The following is a 22,221-nucleotide window of genomic DNA, read 5'->3' on the forward strand; positions in this document are numbered from 1 at the left end:
GCACCTGTATATATGGTTGTACAGATTTATTACTCTATTTTACTTGTACATATTTACTATTCTATTTATTTTATTTTGTTAATATGTGTTGTTTTGTTGTCTGTCTCCCCCTTCTAGATTGTGAGCCCGCTATTGGGGGACCGTCTCTATATGTTACCAACTTGTACTTCCCAAGCACTTAGTACAGTGTTCTGCACACAGCGCTCAATACGATTGAATGAATGAATGGACATATTCCATGTCTCATGTGGGGTTCACAGTCTTAATCCCCATTTTACAGGAGAGTTAACTAGGCCCAGAGAAGGTAAGTGATTTGCCCGAGGTTACACAACAGACGAGGGCTGAACTATGATTAGAACCCAGGTCCTCTGACTCCCAGACGCATGCTCTTTCCACTAGACCACACTGCTTCTCACAGAGTTGGTAGACATGGTCCCTAGCTACAAAGAATTTTACAATGTACCAAGCAATGTGCTAAGCACTGGGGTAAAATCCAAATAACCAGATTGGACATAGTCTCTGTCCTACAAGGGGCTCACAGCCTAAGAAAGATGCAGGTATCAGATCCCCATTTTACAAATGAGAGGATGGAGACACAGAGAAGTCAAATGACTTGCCCAAGGTCACACAGAAGGAAAGTGGCAGTGCCAGAATTGGAACCCAGGTCCACTGACCCTCAGGCCCACACTCTTCTCACTAGGCAGTAACTTCTACCAGGAACTATGACATCTTCTTGACTGGAACAGTTAAGAACCAGTTGAGTGAGACCCTACAATTATACCTCAGAGGCGATATTGAAGAGGAGACTAGCAACTCTCTCTGATATCCCCTCTTTGTTCTTTCAGGGAAACCTGCCAAGCACAAGAAATGCTCATTACCAGCACTAAATGCAAAGGGACATACAATCTTAAAAAGTTTTCTTAAGCATTTTAATACCATCTTCATCGTGAGGGTTTTGGCAGTTTGTTTCTCTTTCTAAACTGTAAGCTCATTGTGGGCAGGGAGTGACAGTGTCTACCACCTCTGTTGTAGTGTACTCTCCCAAGCTTTTAGTATAGTGCTCTGCACACAATAAGGGCTCAAATATGACTGATTGATTGAAACTGCCATCTTGATGATTATATTATTCAAATTAAGGCTAACAAACCACTAAAATGAATGGGAAGCACTACTCATGGCCATAGGGCAAATATTCAGTCATTACTTTGTATATTATTTACTGGGACAAGTTCATGCCAAAAATATCATTGGAACCCATGGACAAACTGATTTTAGAATCAGGCACAAAATAGTTCAAAATGAGTATCCAACAAAGAAGGAAACAGAGCTAATATTTGTACTTGTCACACATTTTCTTTCATCCTTCCCTGTGAAAAGGCCATCGTTAGATGATAATATCTTGCATTTCTCACCCAGATCTGGTCTTCCCAGGTTTAAAAACACAAACACACACACACACACACACACACACACACACACACACACACACACACACTGGTTAAAATAATCAGGCTGGAAGATCCAGATTACAAACAATTTAAAATAAATGTCTACCCTGGCATTTTGAAAACACACACATACACACACACACCATGCTGCATTAAGTGCTTTGAATTAAGCAATTACATCAACTAACCAATTTACATAATGATCAAAATTTGCATTTTACACATGTTATGATGAAAATGGTTTTATAAAATAATTCTTCACTGACTTCTGTTCCAGCCTGGTGTCAGTATTCAGTATTTGGGAAAATTGCATGTTGTTTATCAGCTAGCGTTTTCATGTTTCAACTCTTCAGCTTCTTTGCTTTTATTTTTTTTAAGCTAGCTGGTCCCTTATTCCCATTGCAATAAATAGTCACTTTGATTTGCAATTCCCTTCAGTTAACCGAGCAGGATTGTATTTTTTTTAAATCAGTACTATGCTAATGTTTTGCAGAATTTTCAAAAATAACCAAGTTTTATGCTCTCACCACCTCGCTACTTAAGGGGATTTTAGTACCGACTTAAGCACGATCATGTCATGGAGATTAACATGCCTAATGGAGAAAAACCTTTCCAAAGTTTGGCTTTTGCCAGACCAAAACAGATTCTCAGTTCCTTCTGCATCTCCTGACTCTCATCTGGTCCTGCAGAAATCAGTGGAGATCCCCTTGACCCCTGCCCTCTCTGATAGCTGAGCTTTGGCCAATACCACTAGACAGATTTGCACTGCTCACAGCTTTGCAGAGGCAACACCTTTCAACATTAGACAAGCCACGAGCAGCAATGTTCCCTGGTCAGGCCCATAGTCCACCCAGTCCAGGTGTCTATCTGCCAGCCATACCAGCTAGCCTAGAGGGTCTAAGCCTCCTGCTGCAGTTTCCCTGATGGACATAATCAATCATAATTACCAAGCATTTACTGTGTGCAGAGCACTATACCAAGTGCTTGGGAGAGTAAAATGCAACATAGTTGGTAAACACATTCCCTGTCACTCTTGGCGTAAGCTCTCTGTGGAAAGACAGACATTAATATTAGTAAATTATGAATATGAACATAAGTTCTGTGGGGCTGAGGGGGAAGTGAATAAAGGGAACAAATTGGAGTGCAAGGACGATGCAGAAGGGAATGGGAGAAGATGAAATGAGGGCTTAGTCAGGGAAGGCCTCTTGGAGACGTGCCTTCAGTGAGGCTTTGAAGGTGGGGAAACTGATTGTCTGACAGATATGAAGACCAAAATCAGATCACCTCACTATTGTCTCTCAAGCCGAGCCTGCCCTGTGTTCTTTCGAATCACCTACTGAAACCAAGGTCAAAGAAGAAGTTTCTGAAGTCAGGCTTCTATGATTCAAGAAGTTGAAGTAGTTCTGGCAAACCTGGCCCTCCAGGTACTTCCCTCCATGGGTTTTCAATGGGCAAAAGCCTCCAAATGCCCTCCTCATGTGCAACCTGCTCCTACATGCCCCTGAGGGAAGACAGCATCACTTAGGAGAAGAGCCACGGGCAGGACAAAGTCAGGGTAGCCACCGTTCTTCAACAACAATCAATCAATGATATTTATTGACGCTAAGCTCCTTATGGGTAGGAAATAGTATTTAGTATTCTCCCAAGTCTTCTGATGCCCAGGCTTATGCTCTTTTTTTTAATGATACTTGTTAAGCACTTACTGTGTCTTAAATTCTGTTCTAAGCTATGGGATAGAGAAAAATTAATCCACGCTGCTTCTTTATCTGTGAGCCCGCTGTGGGACAACAGCCATGTCCAATCTAATCAAATAGTATCTACACTAGTGCTTATAGAACAGTGCTTGATATATAGTGTTTATCAAATACAAATTCATATAACTACTATTATTATTATTATTATTACATTGAGCTGCAATGGTTCCTGCTCACAGGAAACACTGAGGGGGGCTTGGGTCGGTAGATTCTGCAAGGGAAGCCTACTTGGCCTTCTCTCCCTCCACTCTCCAAGAGCACGAACCACTCTGGCTTGGACACAGCATTCCTGGAGTTGGCTGCCAGCTTTTCCATGCTGCGCTAAGCTCCAGGTTCTCCCCAAGAAGCCATTGGTTCTTGAGCTCCATGTGGAGTAGGGACTACATCCAACCTATTAAACTTCGCATTTTCCCCAAGCTCTTAGAACAGTGCTTCATACATAGTGAGTGCTTAGCAATTTTATTATTAGTGCAGTAATAATAATAATAATTGTGGTATTTGTTATACCAAACACTACATGGGACTCAAAGTCTTCATCCCTATTTTACAGATGAGAAAATTGAAGCACAGAGAAGTTAAGTGATTTGCCTAACATGCAGCAGATAACTGGCAGAGCTGGAAGTAGAAGCCAGATCCTTCAGAATCCCAGACCTGTGCTCTAACTACTACGTCATGCTGCTTCACAACAAACGTAATAACAATAGCAATAATAATAATACTAAAAAGTCCAGTTGGGTTAGCAGAGATGTTTGAAGCTCTGCTTACAGCCCCACCAGCAGAGTCAGTATAGTGTGCTCTCCATGGCCATACTCCCTCATGCCTCCCTGGATGAATTGGGGCAAAAGAGGGGAAAAGCCTCCGCTGTGCCCTAAATTTTAAGAACAGAACCAGGCTCATTTAGATCCAGGAGAGGTAGCTCAGATTTTAAATTCAACACCAGGAAACATCCTACTGGAAGTGGAGCAGAAGTCGGATCTCAGAATCAGGAAAATGCAACAGGAGAGCCCGTTTGATGATATGGAAGCACAGAATTGTCAAACAGAGAGAGACCTGTTCTATGACAGAGGCATGGGCAGGCCTTCCCAGACTGAGCCCCCTTTTTCCTGTCCTCCTCCCCACCCCCCCCGCCCTACCTCCTTCCCCTCCCCATATCACCTGTATATATATTTTTACAGATTTATTACTCTATTTATTTTACTTGTACATATTTACTATTCTATTTCTTATGTTAATGATGTGCATTTAGCTTTAATTCTGTTTGTTCTGACGACTTGACACCTGTCCACATGCTTTGTTTGTTGTCTATCTCCCCCTTCTAGACTGTGTGCCCGTTGTTGGGTAGGGACCGTCTCTATAAGCTGCCAACTTGTACTTCCCAAGCGCTTAGTACAGTGCTCTGCACACAGTAAGCACTCAATAAATATGATTGAATGAATGAAATGAAATGCAAATGCAATTATGTCTAGCCTCAGAGTGGAAGAGAATGAGGGACAACAGCAGGGGTTCCTGAAAAAAACTCAGTTTGGTCATAGGGAATGATGCAGATTTCTCACAGGAACAACTTTCCCCGACTAAAACACTGGCTCCTGGAGGTCAAAGCAATAGGACTTTAGTCTCCATGAGACAGGAAGCTGAGCTGATCTCCTGCAGCCTGGCTGTGGCTAGGCAGAGAGCAGTATCCAAGGCAGAGGGAGGCAGGGTGCTTTAAATGAAAATACCCCACATTAAAGGAAAATATCAATCTAAATAATATCTCATCAAAATGTCAAGAATATAATAATAGCAAAGAATGATAAATGCAATCTGCTATTTTCATCTCACAATTACCTCAAAATAGTCCTGAATAGAAAACCCTTTAAAATAAAGTCTCCAAAGGAGCAACGTTGCAACTGGAGCTGCCTGACACCCCAGAGAGCATGTTCTGTGGCAGTTACTGCTCTTGGTGATCTTTTGAAAAACAGCCCTATCTCCAGACTAAGGAAGGGAGCAAGAAAAGGAAAGCAGTGTTAATCAAGAAACCCATCAAGGTTTTTCCACTGACGGCTTATTTTGTGCAATGCACTGTACTAAGGGCTTGGGAGACTTGGTATATTCTAGACTGTGAGCCCGTTGTTGGGTAGGGACCGTTTCTATATTTTGCCAATTTGTACTTCCCAATCATTTAGTACAGTGCTCTGCACACAATAAGCGCTCAATAAATATGATTGAATGAATGAATGAATAGTGAGTTTATTCTGTGCGGGGAAAATGTCTACCAGCTCTGCACAAAGTAAGCACTTAAATACAATTGATTGATTGTATTTAAGCTCATTGTGGGCAAGGAATGCACCTGCGATATTGCTGTGCTGTACTCTCCCAATTGCTTAGTACAGTGCTCTGCACCACGTAAGCACTCAATAAATACAATTGGTTGATAGTGGGTCCCTTCTCATCTCTTGCCTCCTGACTTCGGGATGGAGCACTCAGGACTCTAGTTTGCACCTCGGCTTCTGTCACTGGTCTATATAATTCCTACCCAATCCATAAAACATATATTAACACTTCCCCAATTTCCCAATGCCACCCTCTGCCCCGCTGGATAGGGCCTTCTCTTCCCCCAAGTCGTGGGCTAAGGGGCTTCAGAATTTGTCCCACAAATATACACTTCAAGAACAACAAAAATTTGGCCTTGATGATTTACCTGCAGGGAACTGGGCAATAGTGGGTAATATCATTTTAAGGTTCAGCTGCACCCACAGGTTTTGAAAGAAAACCCTAACAGTTTTCTTCAATGGAGTACCTGAAACACTGTCTGAAAAAAGAATGTTCTCATGAATAATTTCCTATTGCATTGAATTTGCTATTGGGGTAAAATTTGGAGTTGAGATCTTGGGATCCTTTTGAAAGCAAACATTGTCTTTTTGATACAAAGGACCACTTTATGGTGTTTGACAAAGGGCCACTTTACTCTTCCCTGTTTGAGGCCTAAAAACTTTGGCTTGGAGAAGTAAACAATCTTCACAGGAAGCAATTACTCAGAATGCTAAAGATAGGTCTACAAGCACAAATGAGCTAATTAGAACTAGAAGGTGGACCCCACCAACTGATTTTTACTTTGCCTTTCCTGGAGCTGGAGCCAGTGTTCTTTTTTGTTTGTTTGGTTTTTTAAATAGTGTTTGTTAAGTGCTTACTATGTCCTGGGTAGATACAAGTTAATCAGAATGTACACAGACCTGACCCACATGTAGCTCACAATCTTAATCCACATTTTACAGATGAGGTAATTGAGGCAGAGAAGTGAAGTTATTTGCCCAAAGTGACACAGCAGACAGGTGAAAGAGCCGGCATTAGGACACAGGTCCTTCTGACTTTCAGGCCTGTGCTCTATCCATTAGGCCACATTGCTTCAATGTGTTCAATGTTATAGCTGGGTTAGTGAAAGAAGAAACAAACCATACTATCCACAGCAGTCCTCACTTTCCAACATGTAGGTTTTCCGAGTGACCTGTTGCCACTCTTGGAGATTTCAGATGGACAATAGGTCTGACCCACTATGGCTTTGCTCCATCTCCAGCCCTTCTCATTAGGACTGGGGGTTTCCTAGTTTGAGACATAGCTCTGCTTGTTCTCAGACCTGAATACCCAGTGTGGTTTCAAGTCTGCCCATGAAAGTGCATGAAAGTCTAAATATCCACAAGGAAACTGCCAGGCTCTGAGAAAAGTCCAGTCCTTCACTACAGGAGTATAAGCTTGGTTTGGCAGGGAATATGTCTTGTACAACTGTTGTACTTTTCCAAGCACTTAGAACACTGCTTTGCACTTGGTGGACAGTCAATAAATATCAATCAAGAAATCATATATATATTGAGCACTTACTGTGTGTAGAACAGTGTACTAAGCACTTGGGAGAGTACACTATAGCAGAATCGGTAGATGCCACTACTATTGCTTTAGCCATACTTATTCAGAGCCATATTTCATGCCTGAGACATTATCCATGATTGAGGATGTGGTTGCCAAACCACACTTGCAGACACCATCATCATTTGCTAAGACTGTGCCTGACACAGTTTCTGTCTCTGACTCGTGGTATTTCCATCTTCTTAAAATTCTGCTCTCAAAGAGTCATTTCAATTGATTATATATGATGACACCATAGAAGTACTGAAATCCACTCTAAATTCTAACTGGCACACGATTATCTGGGCCATACTTGGGAAGTTAATGAAAGTAGTAATTATGGTACTTGTTAAGCGCTTACTATGTGCCAAGAACTGTTCTAAGTGCCGGGGTAGATACAGTTAACTAGGTCGGACACAGTCCCTGTCCCACATAGGACTCACACTCTTTATCTCCATTTTATAGATGAGGGAACTGAGGCCCAGAGAAGTGACGTGACTTGCCCAAAGTCACAGCAGACAGTGGCAGAGCCAGGATTAGAAGCCAGGTCCTTCTGACTCCAAGGCCTGTGCTCTATTCCCTAAGTCATGCTGCTTCAAATTGATTGACTGAAATTGATTTCATGGCCCCCCCTTCCTGAACTTGAACTGTCGGATGTAGAAAATGAAGCAGTTTCTGGGATAGAGTGGGAACAGAGTTGTCTCTAAGTCTGTCCTCCCCTACCTGAATGATCCAGCTGGGCTGACCTTGCTCTATCTATCCAAAATCTAGTACAGTTTTTAAAATGTACGTATTATTTATTTTTATGGTATTTGTTAAGCACTTGTTATGCTGGAGTAGATACATGCTAATCAGGTTGGAAATAGCCCATGTCCCACATGGGGCCCACAGACTTCCCTGACTAAGCCCTCCTTTCCTCTTCTCCCACTACTCTCTCTCTGTCACCCTGACTTACTCCCTTTATTCATCCCCCCTCTGAGTCCCACAGCACTTATGTATTTATCTGTAATATATTTTTATTAAAGTCTGTCTCCTCCTCTAAACTGTAAGATCACTGTGGGGAGGGAATGTGTCTGTTGATTGTTGCACTGTGTTCTTCCAAGGCACTAAGTAAAATGCTCTGCACATGGTAAGGGCTCAATAAATACAACTGACTGATAGTCAATCTCCATTTCACAGATGAGGTAACAGACACAGAGAAGTGAAGTGACTTACCCAAGGTTACACAGCAGACAAATGGTGGAGCCAGGATTAGAACACGAGTCTCCTGGCTCCCAAGCCTATGTTCTTTCCACTAAACCCCTCTGCTGCTTTTCTGTTGACCTTGCTGTATCTACCCCAGTGCTTAATACAGTGCTTGGCATATAGTAAGTGTTTAGCAAGTAACTTTAAAAAAAAAAAAAAGGACTGTTCCATTTCCAAGATTCCCCAGGGTGGCTCGGCATAAATTCCATTCACTTTCACACTATTCAATTGTCAGCTCTGTGAAACTTTAATCCAAGTAGTAATAGTGTTTATTAAGCAATAATCATGTGCAGAGCACTGTACTCAACCCTGGGAAAGAATAAATAGTTGGGAATGAGACCTGGTCCCTTTCCCTCTAGGGGCTCATTACTTGATGCACATAGTACAAATGCATGCGAGATCCAAGACAACCAACTTGAATGTACATATTCAGCAGAAATGAGATGCAATAAAAAATAAATAGAAAAGGGAAGCTCTCTTTCCTGGTCCTCTCTAGGTAACTGACAGGTCTGTTATCTTCCAGAACTCCATGAGAGGGGTGAGGATGTATGATCCACCCCAGGCAGAAGATGATACTTGAATGCCCAGCTGAGGGCCTAGGAAGGGTGAGAAAATGTGGTCCGAGTTAAAACCCATTGAACAACACTATACCCCACGAATCAGCGATATACAAATATCAGTTGTAGACAGAGTTAAATATTTGGGTCATTTGCTAGAGCATTGTTTGTAATGCACAAAGACAAACAGTATTAAAATGTGATGTGTGTCATTAGCAGCTATTAATTTTTAATCAGTATAAATAACTGGCATCATAAAATGAAGTGTAATGTCTTCATTATCTTAGTAAATGAACATTTGATTATTACACTCAGAAAAAATCCATTGCTTCCACAAGACATTGAGAAGAAGGAGCCAGCACACCCAACTTAACCCGTTTAGAAAATGCTTAAGGTTTAAACCTTCGGATTATTAATGGATGCCATTTCTAATTATAATCATAGATTTACAAGCCTCTTAAGGTCCTTCAGATAATCAGGGATGCTGTCTAAAGCCACCAATCTACCCATGCTCAGAATATTCCAAGTGAACATTCCTGACTTTGCTGATTCACCCTCTAACAAAATGCCATTCCTTACCATAAGAGACCAGACGGTCAATGGCTTTGGCACTGTGCCATTGCAATGGAATCTCAGCCCTAAACCCCAGCAGAAGGAGACTCCGGAGTCATATAAGTAACTGATCCTGGTCGCCTCTGTTAGGTCCTAAAGCCCTCTAGTTCTTCCATTCTTGCAATGCCGGTTTGGGGGACTTTTCTGCTCAGTGTACCCCAAGTCTATGCACGCACCTGTATTGTTGCCTCCACCCTATGACTGAAGTCTAGCTGTCTCCTTTAAGGGTTATCAGGGACTAGCCTACCATCACACCTCTCCAGCTCCCCTTTTCCGCCTTTCTCCTCTGCAACCGGAGCTTCTCCTCCAGCCCCTACCACAGCAGATACCAAGATCCAAGAGCACAATAATATTTAATACTTTATTTTAGTAACAATGGGGAAACAGCGTGGTCTAGTGAAAAGAGCACAGGTCTGGGAATCAGGGAAACAGGGTTCTAATGCTGGCTCTGCCACTTGGCCTGTGTGTGACCTTGGGAAAGTCACTTAACTTCTCTATACCAGTAACCTCATTTGTAAAATGGGGGTTAAGTAACTCTTTTCCTTCCTATCTCTCCTGTGAAGTACATGTGGGACAGTGACTGTGTCCAATCTGGTTATCTGGAATCTACCCGGTTCTTAGTTCAGTGCTTAACACAAAGGAATGCACTTAAGTACTATTTAAAAAATCATGTTCAAACTGCCTTTCCCTAGAATTTATCATCATCAATCATATTTATTGAGCACTTACTATGTGCAGAGCACTGTACTAAGCGCTTGGGAAGTACAAATTGGCAACATATAGAGACAGTCCCTACCCAACAGTGGGCTCACAGTCTAAAAATTTATATCCTCTTGAATCCTCTGTACTTCTCTGAAGTTATCCCAGGACTCACAGTCCTCTGGGCTTTTCCACTCTCTTCTCTCTCAGGGTCTCATTCTCTCTCCAAGTCTCATCAGAAGCAGGGTCTCAGTGTCCTTTCCCCATCTCAGGGTCAGCATCCTCACTCCCAAGTCGTAAGTAGAACCTGGACTTCCAGGATAGCCTAACTTTAAGTACTCTCACACTTCTTTGGGATTATCTTTGACCCCTCCCTATGTCACAGCATGAATTTTCCTTATATCCTGTTTTCCTAGCTTGCACCCTCTCTTCAAGATGACCAAAGATCTCCTTCACCATCATTCATTCATTCAAGCATATTTATTAAGTTGCAGAAGTACAATTCAGCAACAAATAGAGACAATCCCTGCCCTCAACAGTCTCACTGTCTTGGAGACAGGCTCACATTTTCCTGGCACCCCTACTGCCTCCCTAATTTTTCCTCTGATTGGTTTGGCTAAGTATTTATACTTCCCTCAGGGAAATGTACCATGGAATGAGTCTTCTTGCTTCCTCCTCCTTCTCCTAAGTGTGGGAGCAAGGTTCACTGACATCCCAAGTGCTTAGTGCAGTGCTCTGCATACAGTAAGTGCTCAAAAAACATGATTAAATGAATGAATAAATTGTCCTCTTCTGGTTCTCCTCCTATCTTTCTGGCCACTCCTTCTCAGGCTCTTTGGCAGGTTACTCCTATGCCTGCCACCCTATAACTGTGGGGTTCCCTTAAGATGCAGTTCTATTCTATATTCTATTTTCCATCTAAACCCACTTCCTTGGAGAACTCATTCACTCCCATGGCTTCAACTACCACCTCTTTGTGGACGATTCTCAAATCTCCATCTCCAGCCCTGACCTTCTCCTTCTGTGCAGTCTCACATTTCCTTCTGCCTTGAGGACATCTCTAATTGGATGTCCTGTGGATACCTAAAACTTAACGTGTCCTAAACAGAAATCCTCATCTTTCAACTCATACTCTACTCTCCTCACTGGCTTCCCCATCGCTGAAGACAACATTGCGGTCCTTCGTCTCACAAATCTATAAACTTGGCATTACTCTTGAAGCATCTCTCTCACAACTCACACATTCTGTCAGCCAATCCTTTTGATTGAAACTTCACAACATCATTAAAACCCACCTTTTTCTTTTCATCCAAACTGCTACTATGCTGATCCAAGCTCTTATTCTATCCCTCCCTACTACTGCCTCAGCCACCTCGCTGACCTCATTTTTCTGAAGAAAAAAAAAAAAAAAAATGTTCTGTCTGTTTCCCCATTCCTCACGAGCCTCCAGTGGTTGCACATCCACCTCTACAAACAGAAACTTCTTACCATCTTCCCTCACTGATTTCCTATTACAACCCAGCCTACACATTTCACTCCAATGCCAACCTACTTGCTGTATCTCGATTTAAAACATCTCACCACCTACTCCCAGCCCACGTCCTGCAACTCTTTCCCCCTTCATCTCTGACAGATGATCGCTCTTCCCTCCTTCAGAGCCTTATCAAAATCACATCTCCTCCGAAGAAGACTACCCCAAGTAAGCCCTTATTTCCCCTACTCCCTCTCCCTTCTGTATCTCCTACACACTTAGGTTTGTACCATTTAAGCACTTGACATTCACCCCACCCTTAGCCACACAGCATTTGTGTACATATCGGTAATTTATTTCAATCTGTCTAGATGGTAAGGCCCTGTGAGCAGGGGCCATTGTCTATCAACTCTGTTGTATTCTCCAAATCAGTCAATCATATTTGAGTGCTTATGTATGCAGAGCACTATACCAAATGCCTGGGAGAGTACAATTGAGTTGGTAGACATGTCCCTTGCCCACAAGGAGCTTACAGACTAGATGGGGAGACAAATATTAATATGAATAAATGAATTAAGGATACATACACGAGTGTTGTGGGGCTGAAGGGATGGGGTGAAATAGGGTGCTTAGTGGACTTAGGATGGACCTGGGACTCAGAAGCACTGGGTTCTAATTCTGGCTCCACCACTTGTCTGCTTTGTGACCTTGGACAAATCACTTCTCTGTGCCTCAATTACCTCCTGTGTAAAGTGGGGATTAAGGCTGCATGTGGAACAGGGCTGTGTCCCACCTGATTAGCTTGTATCTACCCCAGTGCTTAGTATGGTTCCTGGCAGTAAGCATTTAAATACCATAAAAATAAAAAATAATGAAGGATGTAAATCCAAGTGATAGGGCAACACAGAAGGGGGTGGGAGAAGATGAAATGAGTGCTTAGTCAGGGAAGGCATCTTGGAGGAGATGCATCTTCGATAAGGCTTTGAAGGTGGAGAAAGGAATATGGGAATATGAGGAATATGAAGAGGGAGGGTGTTCCAGACCAGAGGCAGGATGTGGGCAAGGGGTCTGAGGAGAAATACATGAGATTGAGGTGGAGTGAAGTGGTGAGGTTTGCAGGCTGGATTGTAGTAGGAAATGAGAGACATAAGGTAGGAGGGGGCAAGTTGATTGAGTGTCAACGGAGGTTCTTGGGAAGTTGGGAAATGTAGACTGAACAGTTTTGTAGAAGAATAATCTGGGCATTATCTTGATTATCTTGTAACTACCCCAGCACTTACTGTACTGTAAGCACTTAAATACCACAATTACTATTACCACTATTTAATGCAGGGTAGACTTCTGTACTTAGTTCAATGCCCAGCACTCAGTAAATACCATGGATTGACTGATTGGAATGGGCACATTGAAGGTGAAAGACACTGGGATCAATGTCCATAGAATACAACTTTCATAGATATCTCAGGCCACTTGCTAAGTAAAAGTTGTACCATCTTCACCTTAAATGTCTACATGACTAACTCCTAAGAGATCAGAAAGCTACTCATCTGTAGTATCATGAGAACAGGCTGATGCTATGGTTGCCATTTCATAGCAGGAAAGGGTGAGGTGAGGGACCCTCAGGCTGAGGTGAGTGGGACTGAATGTTTGATAAGGGAGACACCTAAGTTGTTCCCACCGAGTTGTAATCACTGATCCAGTCTTTCAAATAACCCGAAAGGGACCCAAAGTTAGAAAGTCCAAAATGGCATCTACAGGTCCAGGACCCACACTCATGAGGGAGGCCAGCCCTTGCTAAGGTGCGAACAGCTCATTTCCTTCAGAAGAGAATCCAGGAGAGTAAATGCAAATGCCAAAAAATGTGTCACAGTTGGGAAAGCAGGTGATAAGTTCTGTATCTGTAGTTTTAGTGATGAATTGCTAGCTACAATTTCTAGTTCATACTCCAGGCTGAGCTTCTGGTATAAGCTGTGCAAGGACCCAGGCGGATTGTTCCCAAGATGAGTTAAGGCCGGGGTTCACCCTGCAATGGAATATATCACTGCATTACATCCTGAGGTGGGTTTCTGTAAACTATAATATAGCACAGCACCATAGGAGGGGCATTTGTCAAATTTACAGTGTGGCTCCTTCCACGCAACAGAGAGCTTCTCCTGGGGTCAATAGACCAGACTTGGTGATGGTCAACCATGGTCTCTCTCAGGGCCCTCTCAGGACCATTTGATTTCCCTGAAGCTCCATGAAAAAAGCAAGACAATTCCAGTTAGTAGGACAGTCCAAAAGGCTCTAGAAAACCCCAACCCACAGGGATGTGAATCAGTCAACAGCCATATGCCAGAAAACCTAGCTTTAAAAGTGACGAAAACATTCCACATTAGTAAGGACATAAAGAAACTCTGGGACCCTGCTCTACCACATAAAAATACTCCAGTTTGACTTGCTTATAATAAGCTCCTTGAGGGCAGGGCTCATGTGAGCCCGTTGTTGGGTAGGGACCGTATCTATATGTTGCCGACTTGTACCTACCAAGTGCTTAGTGCTCTGCACACAGTAAGCGCTCAATAAATACGACTGAATGAATGAATGAATACCAACTCCAATATTTTCTTCAAAGTGCTTAATACAGAGCTATGCACACCACGTAAAGGCTCAATCAATAAATCACTGTATTTACTGACCATTTACCATGTGCAGAGCACTATACTAAGTGCTTGTGTGAGAGTATGATATAGTAATACATCAGACACATCCTCTGCCCATAATGAGCTTACAGTCTAGAGGGAGAGACAGACATTAGTCTAAGTAAATATAAGTGCTGTGGGATAGGAGGAATGATGAATAGAGAGAGCAAATCAGGGTTATGTAAAAGGGAATAGGATAAAAGAAAATGAGGGCTTAGTCAGGGAAGGACTCGGAGGAGATAGCCTTCAATAATGCTTTGAAGGATTGTGTATAATTGTGGTATTTGTTAAGCACTGTGCAAAGCCCTGTACTAAACCTGTACTGTCAGGCACAGTCGCTGTCCCACATGGTGCTCCCATTTTTCCTAAATCTTTCATGACCTCTGACGTCCTGCAGAACTCCATCCCTTTAAATGTCCACCCTCACATCCCTTTGCTGGAGCAAATTTATTTGTAGTGCTACATGTGGCATATATAGCACTCCCTCTTCTCATCCTCCACCACCTCACCAATCAATCACCTCACCAATCAATGGCGCTTATTATGTGCTTACTGTGTGCAAAGCATTACACTAAGCATTTGGGAGAGTACACTACAACAGAGTTGGGAGACACATTTCCTGCCCAGAAGGAGCTTACAGTCTAGAGGACTATATTAATCAGTAAAATTTTACTGATTGATTAAAGAAGGGTACACACTGGCCATGGGAGGACTACAGGAGTAAGCGGGCTGGAGTGTCTAGATACCTCCACCCCTTTTTCCTCCTCCTCCTCTTCTCCCAGGCATGCAACCTCCAGAGCAAAGCCTGGGAATATGACTGCTGCTTCCACTGAAAAGCAATAATACAAGGAAGGAGTCTGCTGTGTTGCAAGAGCAATGACAGCAGCAATAAATGCAACAGCACCAATTTAGTTAGCTAGTTAGGGTATTTACAACCCACAATGCAGTGTTGAATTCAAGATAGACAATTGAGTTATGGTCCTGGCCCAATAATGGGTTTACAATCTAGGTCGGGGAAGAGAGGCACCTAGAAAACGGAAATAAATATCTGATTGTGGTAGCAATTTTTATGGTATTTCATTCATTCATTCAATTGTATTTATTGAGCACTTACTGTGTGCATAGCACAGTACTAAGCACATGGGAAGTACAAGTTGGCAACATATAGAGATGGTCCCTACCCAACAACAGGCTCACAGTATTTGTTAAGTGTTAATTATGAGCCAGGCACTGGACTAAGCATTGTGGTAGACACAAGCTAATCACTGTGGCTTAGTGGATGGGGCACAGGCCTAGGAGTCTGAAGGACCTAAATTCTAATCCCAATTCTGCCACATGTCTGCTGTGTGATCTGGGGCAACTTACTTAACTTCTCTGTGCATCAGTTACCACATCTGTAAAATGGAGATAGGAGTGTGAGCCCCATGTAGGACAGGGTCTGTGTCAAACCTAATTTGTATCTACCCCAGCACTTGGCAGTACTTAGCACATACAGTGCTTGGCACAAAGTAAGCACCATTATTATTATAAGTTTGGATACAGTCCATGTCCCACATGGGGTTTGCGATCTCCAGTTTTACAGCTGAGGAAACAGGAACAGAAAACTAAAGTGACTTGCCTAAGGTCACACAGCAGACTAGTGGTAGAGCTGGGATTTGAACCCAGCTCTAAAATTCAACCATGAAAAATGAAGGCCACAAATGGATCATGAAAACCTGGAAGTGCCTCACTATTGGCACACAGCTTTGCTTCCACAATTCCACTTCCAGCTTTCTGAGATCTATTCCCAGCTTCCAATCCTGTGGAGATGTAGCCTGCATCCCTAGGGTTGGTGCCTGTAGGGGAGAGGCTAATCCTGGGTAACAGGAAATCCCCCATATTCATTCACTTGTTCAATCAACTGTACTTATTGAGTGCTTACTGTGTGCAGACCACTGTACTAAGTGCTTGGAAGAGCACAATACAACAATAAACACACACATTCCCTGCTCACAGTGAGCTTATAGTCTAAGATGGGGAGACAGACATTAATATAAATAAATTACAGACATGTGCATAAGTGCTATGGGGCTGGAAGAGGGGATGAATAAAGGGAGCAAGCCAGGGTGACGCAGAAGGGAGTGGGAGAAGAGAAAAGGAGAGCTCAGTCAGTGAAGGCTTCCTGGAGGAGACGTATCTTCAAAAAGACTTTGAAGAGTTGGGAAAGTAGATTGCTGCTTCTTTAAGTACATTGTGTATCTGTCACCTGTGCCTTTCCCTGTTGCACACATGCTTCTCTCCCTGCACTGCTTTCCCCAACCCCATCTGACATTCTCTGTTCCTCTTTTCTTCCTTTTTGGGCCTACTACACAGAAGCCCCATTCACTGGTCAGCTCTGAGCTCCCCAAATCACTTTCAGCTTCTGCATTTCCAGAAGAAAGGGAGGAAGAAGGATGAACTAAGTGTGAAGGGTGATTTCCAAGTCCTTTGCTTATTGTGGGAACTATCGTGCTCTCAACTTTAAGCCTTCTGGGTAGCAGCTCTACCTGAGTTGTCGTTGAGACCCGAAGACCTCGACTTGAAAATGAATAAAATCATCTTGCTGCTGCCCGGATTATCTTTGTCCAGAAATGCTCTGGGCATGTTACTCCCCTCCTCAAAAATCTCCAGTGGCTACCAATCAATCTGCGCATCAGGCAGAAACTCCTCACCCTGGACTTCAAGGCTCTCCATCACCTCGCCCCCTCCTACCTCACCTCCCTTCTCTCCTTCTCCAGCCCAGCCCGCACCCTCCACTCCTCCGCCACTAATCTCCTCACCGTACCTCGCTCTCGCCTGTCCCGCCATCGACCCCCTGCCCACGTCATCCCCCGGGCCTGGAATGCCCTCCCTCTGCCCATCCGCCAAGCTAGCTCTCTTCCTCCCTTCAAGGCCCTGCTGAGAGCTCACCTCCTCCAGGAGGCCTTCCCAGACTGAGCCCCTTCCTTCCTCTCCCCCGTGTCCCCCTCTCCATCCCCCCCATCTTACCTCCTTCCCTTCCCCACAGCACCTGTATATATGTATATATGTTTGTACATATTTATTACTCTATTTTATTTGTACATATCTATTCTATTTATTTTATTTTGTTAGTACGTTTGGTTTTGTTCTCTGTCTCCCCCTTTTAGACTGTGAGCCCACTGTTGGGTAGGGACTGTCTCTATATGTTGCCAATTTGTACTTCCCAAGCGCTTAGTACAGTGCTCTGCACATAGTAAGCGCTCAATAAATACGATTGATGATGATGATGATCTTACTGCACAATAAACATCCCTTCATTTATTTAATTACTTTTGGCTATTTACCCAACTTTAAAGTGTTTCCGGTGAAATTGCCTTTGAAGAAGTAGTAAAAAGGAGAACAGGGTTCTTGCTGTCAGACTGCCATGAAGGAGCCCACACACATATGCCTGCCAGCAGATGGCCAATCCAGCTGGGATGCCAGCAAAGAGTCTTCCCCCAAACCTGGACTGGGGTACACAATTTGTAATCTTGGTAGGAGGCAGGACTTGACCAGGATTATGGGCTCTACTTCACAGAGCAACCACAGGACTGTATTTGAAGAACACTCACTCTTGGTTGAATCAACTTGGCCACCTCTCTGATTCGGAGAGTGTTTCCCAATCCAAGCCACCAGTTCTAGAGATTAAATCTGAAAACCATAGAAATTGGTCCCCAGCTAAGGAAAGTGTTGGGGTTGGGGCATGATGGGGAGGGGGGAGGTGGTTTTCCAAGGTCTGGACAAACCAGCCTCCTATCTCCACCACAGCTGGGATAAACCTTGAAATCCCATTCCAAGCTTCTCCCCAGGCATGAGGCTCAACTTTCTCTCACTTTTAAAGGAACTCAATCAGCTCACTCCACCCTATCTATTCCTGCTTCCCTCCAATTACATCTCAGCTCACTCATTTCACTCCTCTAGCACCAATGGGCACATAGAAAGTGCTTAAATGTCTTCCCCCCAAAAAACTCCCCCCCCCCCCCCAAAAAAAAATTATCCCTGAAGGCATGGATCATGTCTGTATTTTAGTCTCCCAAATGCAGAGAAGCAGCATGGCCTAATGGCAACAGCCTGGGCTTGGGAGTCAGAAGACATGGGTTCTAATCCTGGCTCTGCCATTTGTCTGCTGTGTGACCTTGGACAGGTCACTTCACTTCTCTGTGCCTCACTTACCTTATCTGTAAAATGGGGATTAAGAACTGTGAGCCCCATGGGACTCATATGGGACAACCTGATTACCTTGTATCAATCCCAGTGTTTAGAACAGTGCTTGGCACATAGTAAGCGATTAACAAATACCATCATTATTATTAGTAGTAGTAGTACAGTGCTCTGCACAGCTAAAGTACATAATAAAAACCACTGCTAAATTGATTGGCATCCAGATCCATTGGTTCAATCTGTTTCTGGAAAACTTCCCTTCCCCATCCCTACAGCCTTGTCGCTGGACATCTATGTAAGGCTTACATCTCTGATGCTTCCTGGGCAGTCCAGCCTGCTCCTTCACTATATAATTAGAACAGAATATAGGGGAAAAAAAACCATGATTCATAATCTAGTTTCTTGCTCGATGAAAGTTGTGTGCATTTTGCTACGTTTCAAGCCCTGAGATGCCGCTTACCGCCTGAGCAGTGGAATCCAATACATTTCAGGATTGAAGACCAGGCAGTCAGAAACTCTCTGAAAACACTCCCGTTGTGGCTTAAAAAAAAATCAATTCTAAATCACGAAATTAAACATATATATTAATTAAAGAGCCATACTGTCAAATGCCGCCCGTCTAATGGGACAACCAGGTTATCAATCATAACTTAATCATGCCCCTCCGTAACCTCTTGAGAAGATTACAAATGAGATATGGGGTGGAGGGGTGGGAGGGGGAATTATTTTGAAATATAATTTGAACTTTCCTTCTGAAATACCATGACCGACTCTGATCCATCACCTACCCTCACAGCCCAAACCAGCGATAAATTAGGGCCCCGATCTACAGGCCCTCATCAATCACCCAGGGCAGGAAGGAGAAATGGTTTTCTGGGCTCATGCATTGCAGATTATGCAGCCATCCCGCCCATAATGAAATGATAAATGCAGCTCGATAGTAGCCGAATATCAAGTACTAATAGGATTGCACAAAACAGCTAATCAAAGCCAACAAAAACCCCAATAGAGGCAATCAAGTGCCTTCAATGAAGCAAGTGAGGTGGGTTGAAATAGTCCAGGATGTATTCATTGTTTACAGTTTGCAAATTAATGGCGTCCCCCGGAAGCTCACTCGCCCAACCCATTTCCGACGTCTCTGTGTGTGTGTAAGCCTTCACATGAGAGCTGGTGACTTTGGAACATCTGCATAGGCAGCTGGCTGTTCTGCAGATTGAAAACCACCAGTTTTGGGAAATCACTGGGGTCAGAAATAAGGGCAGAGCCAATGGAGAGGGAAGAATGCAGCTCTCTCCCACCTCTCCCAGACCCATTGCCTTGCCAGTTTTAATCTAGGGACGGCATTATGATTCAGCAAATGTGATCAGAAATGGCACCAATATAGAAAAATGTTAAAACCAATCATGACCTTGTAGTTCAAAAATAACAAGCAGAGTATTCTACTGATCTTTACAAAGATGCAGCAAAATAAGCAGGAGGCGAGCTTTAGCATATTTTGCAGATGGGTAAATGGAGGCATATTCTCATATGAGTGACTTTCTCGAAACGCAAGTAGCATATCATGAGTCATTTCTTCTGCTCCCAACCATCCTTGAATAGGCCAAATGGATAGACCTTGCAGATCTTCAGACGGCCAAACATCTTTAACCACAGTAATGTAGAACTACAAGTACAACTTGGAAATAGAATGGGTGGGAGGAGGCGCTTTCTGCCTCAATCTCTGTTCACTTTCCGGGCTGGTAATGAAGACGATAGCCTTTTATGTTTCTAAGAGGCCACAGTATGTGCTCCCAACAAATATTAATAGATGTCCTGAAACACCATTTTATTAACGTTATTTGTTAAGTGCTTACTATGTGCCATGCACTCTTCTAAGTCCTGGTGTTTACACGAGGTAATGAAGTTGGACACAGACCATGTCCCATACGGGTCTCACAATCTTCATCCCCATTTTACAGATGAGGTAACTGATGCCCAGAGAAGTGAAGTGACTTGTCTAAGGTCACATAGCAGCAAGTGACAGAAACAGGACTAGAACCCAGGTCCTTCTAACTCCCAGGCTCTATCCACTAGGCCATGCTGCTTCTTTTTGTTCATCTAAGGACATTTCTTCAGGGATCCATGTCTCCCTTCCAACCTTGTATTGTCTTGCTAAGAGGGAAATTCCTGAACAAAAATAGCCTAGGACAATCACAGTACAGCAATCTCTGAACTGCTGAATGAGAAATCCTAAGATACACTAGGAGCAACTCTAGGAAGAATGAGAAAACCAAAACAGGCAGCTCTACTCATTAGAAGGAATTAGTTGAACAGTATCCCATGATCCCCCCTCAGGATCATATCTGGAGAGTTTCCAGTACTCTACCAGTCTCGGCTACGAGAGGGAGAGTCGAACAGAAGCATACACATTCCGTTCCTAGCTTGGACAGTGGCTAGCGAGTGGAAGGCAATTTGCTACAAGTTAAAACTCACCTGTGCTGGGCAGCAGCAGCATGGGAGAGAGTCGAGGGTGAAGGCTCAAGTTTATTCATTCATTCAATCGTATTTATTGAGCACTTACTGTGTGCAGAGCACTGTACTAAGCACTTGGGAAGTACAAGTTGGCAACATATAGAGATGGTCCCTACCCAACAATGGGCTCACAGTAGAGAAGGGGGAGACAGACAACAAAACAAAACATGTGGACCGGTATCAAGTCATCAGAATAAATAGAAATAAAGCTAGATGCACATCATTAACAAAATAAATAGAACAGTAAGTATGTACAAGTAAAATAGAGTAATAAATCTGTACAAACATATATACAGGTGCTGTGGGGAAGGGAAGGAGGTAGGGCAGAGGGGTGGGGAGGAGGAGAGGAAAAAGGGGGCTCAGTCTGGGAAGTTTATTGCATGAAAGAAGGCAATAGAAAACCACTTCTGCATTTTTACCAAGAAAACTCTATGGATACACTATGGATACTACACTACATTCTATGGATACACTACCATATGGGAGAAGCAACATAGCTTAGTGGAAAGACCCCAGGCTTGGGAGTCAGAGGTCATGGGTTCTAATCCCAACTCCACCACTTGTAGGCTGTGTGACTTTGTCAACTCACTTGACTTCTCTGTGCCTCAGTTACCTCATCTGTAAAATGGGGATGAAGACTGTGATCCCCACGTGGGACAACCTGATTACTTTGCATCTACCCCAGCGCTTAGAACAGTGCTTGACACATAGTAAGCGCTTAACAAATGCCATCATTAAATTACACTACCAGAACTATGGCAGATGGAGAGTGGGGCGACTGGGAGAATTGTGTCCATGGAATCGCTACTGATCAGAGAGGACTCGACAGCATAAGACAAGATATCCCATTATCACCCCGCTGCTCTATCCCCAAGTGAGCAATCGATGGTATTTAGTGAAAACTTACTGTGAACAGAGCACTGTACTAAGTGGGAGAGTACAATCCTCAGAGGTGGAAGACATGTTTTCTGTCCACATGAGTTAACAGTCTCTATCTAATTCCTTCCAAAACAAGACACAGGATGCAAACAGATGGGACCCTATGATTGACATCTCTGGCTAAGATGCTATGAGGAAAATGGATCAGGTTATTCTAGTCCTTTAAGGGAACGAGAGAAGCAAAATTCCACCAGTGTCTTTCAAAACTATGATCCTTTCTAGTGCCGTCATACCAACTGGTGAAAA

The 22,221-nt window shown here is 43.4% G+C and overlaps 1 protein-coding gene and 1 non-coding gene across 4 annotated transcripts in view; one reads left to right on the forward strand and one right to left on the reverse strand.

The window, feature by feature from the left end:
- GRID1 (glutamate ionotropic receptor delta type subunit 1) overlaps positions 1-22,221 on the reverse strand; it is an 876,503-nt gene that overhangs the window by 467,577 nt on the left and 386,705 nt on the right. The gene's annotated exons all lie outside the window — the stretch shown is intronic.
- On the forward strand, positions 20,850-20,987 carry LOC119926206. Its single transcript, XR_005450101.1, has one exon. It is a non-coding gene; the product is annotated as a small nucleolar RNA SNORA7 (small nucleolar RNA).

The sequence above is a fragment of the Tachyglossus aculeatus genome, chromosome 3 (genome assembly GCF_015852505.1).
Source record: "Tachyglossus aculeatus isolate mTacAcu1 chromosome 3, mTacAcu1.pri, whole genome shotgun sequence".
In the NCBI taxonomy this organism is placed as follows: domain Eukaryota; kingdom Metazoa; phylum Chordata; class Mammalia; order Monotremata; family Tachyglossidae; genus Tachyglossus; species Tachyglossus aculeatus.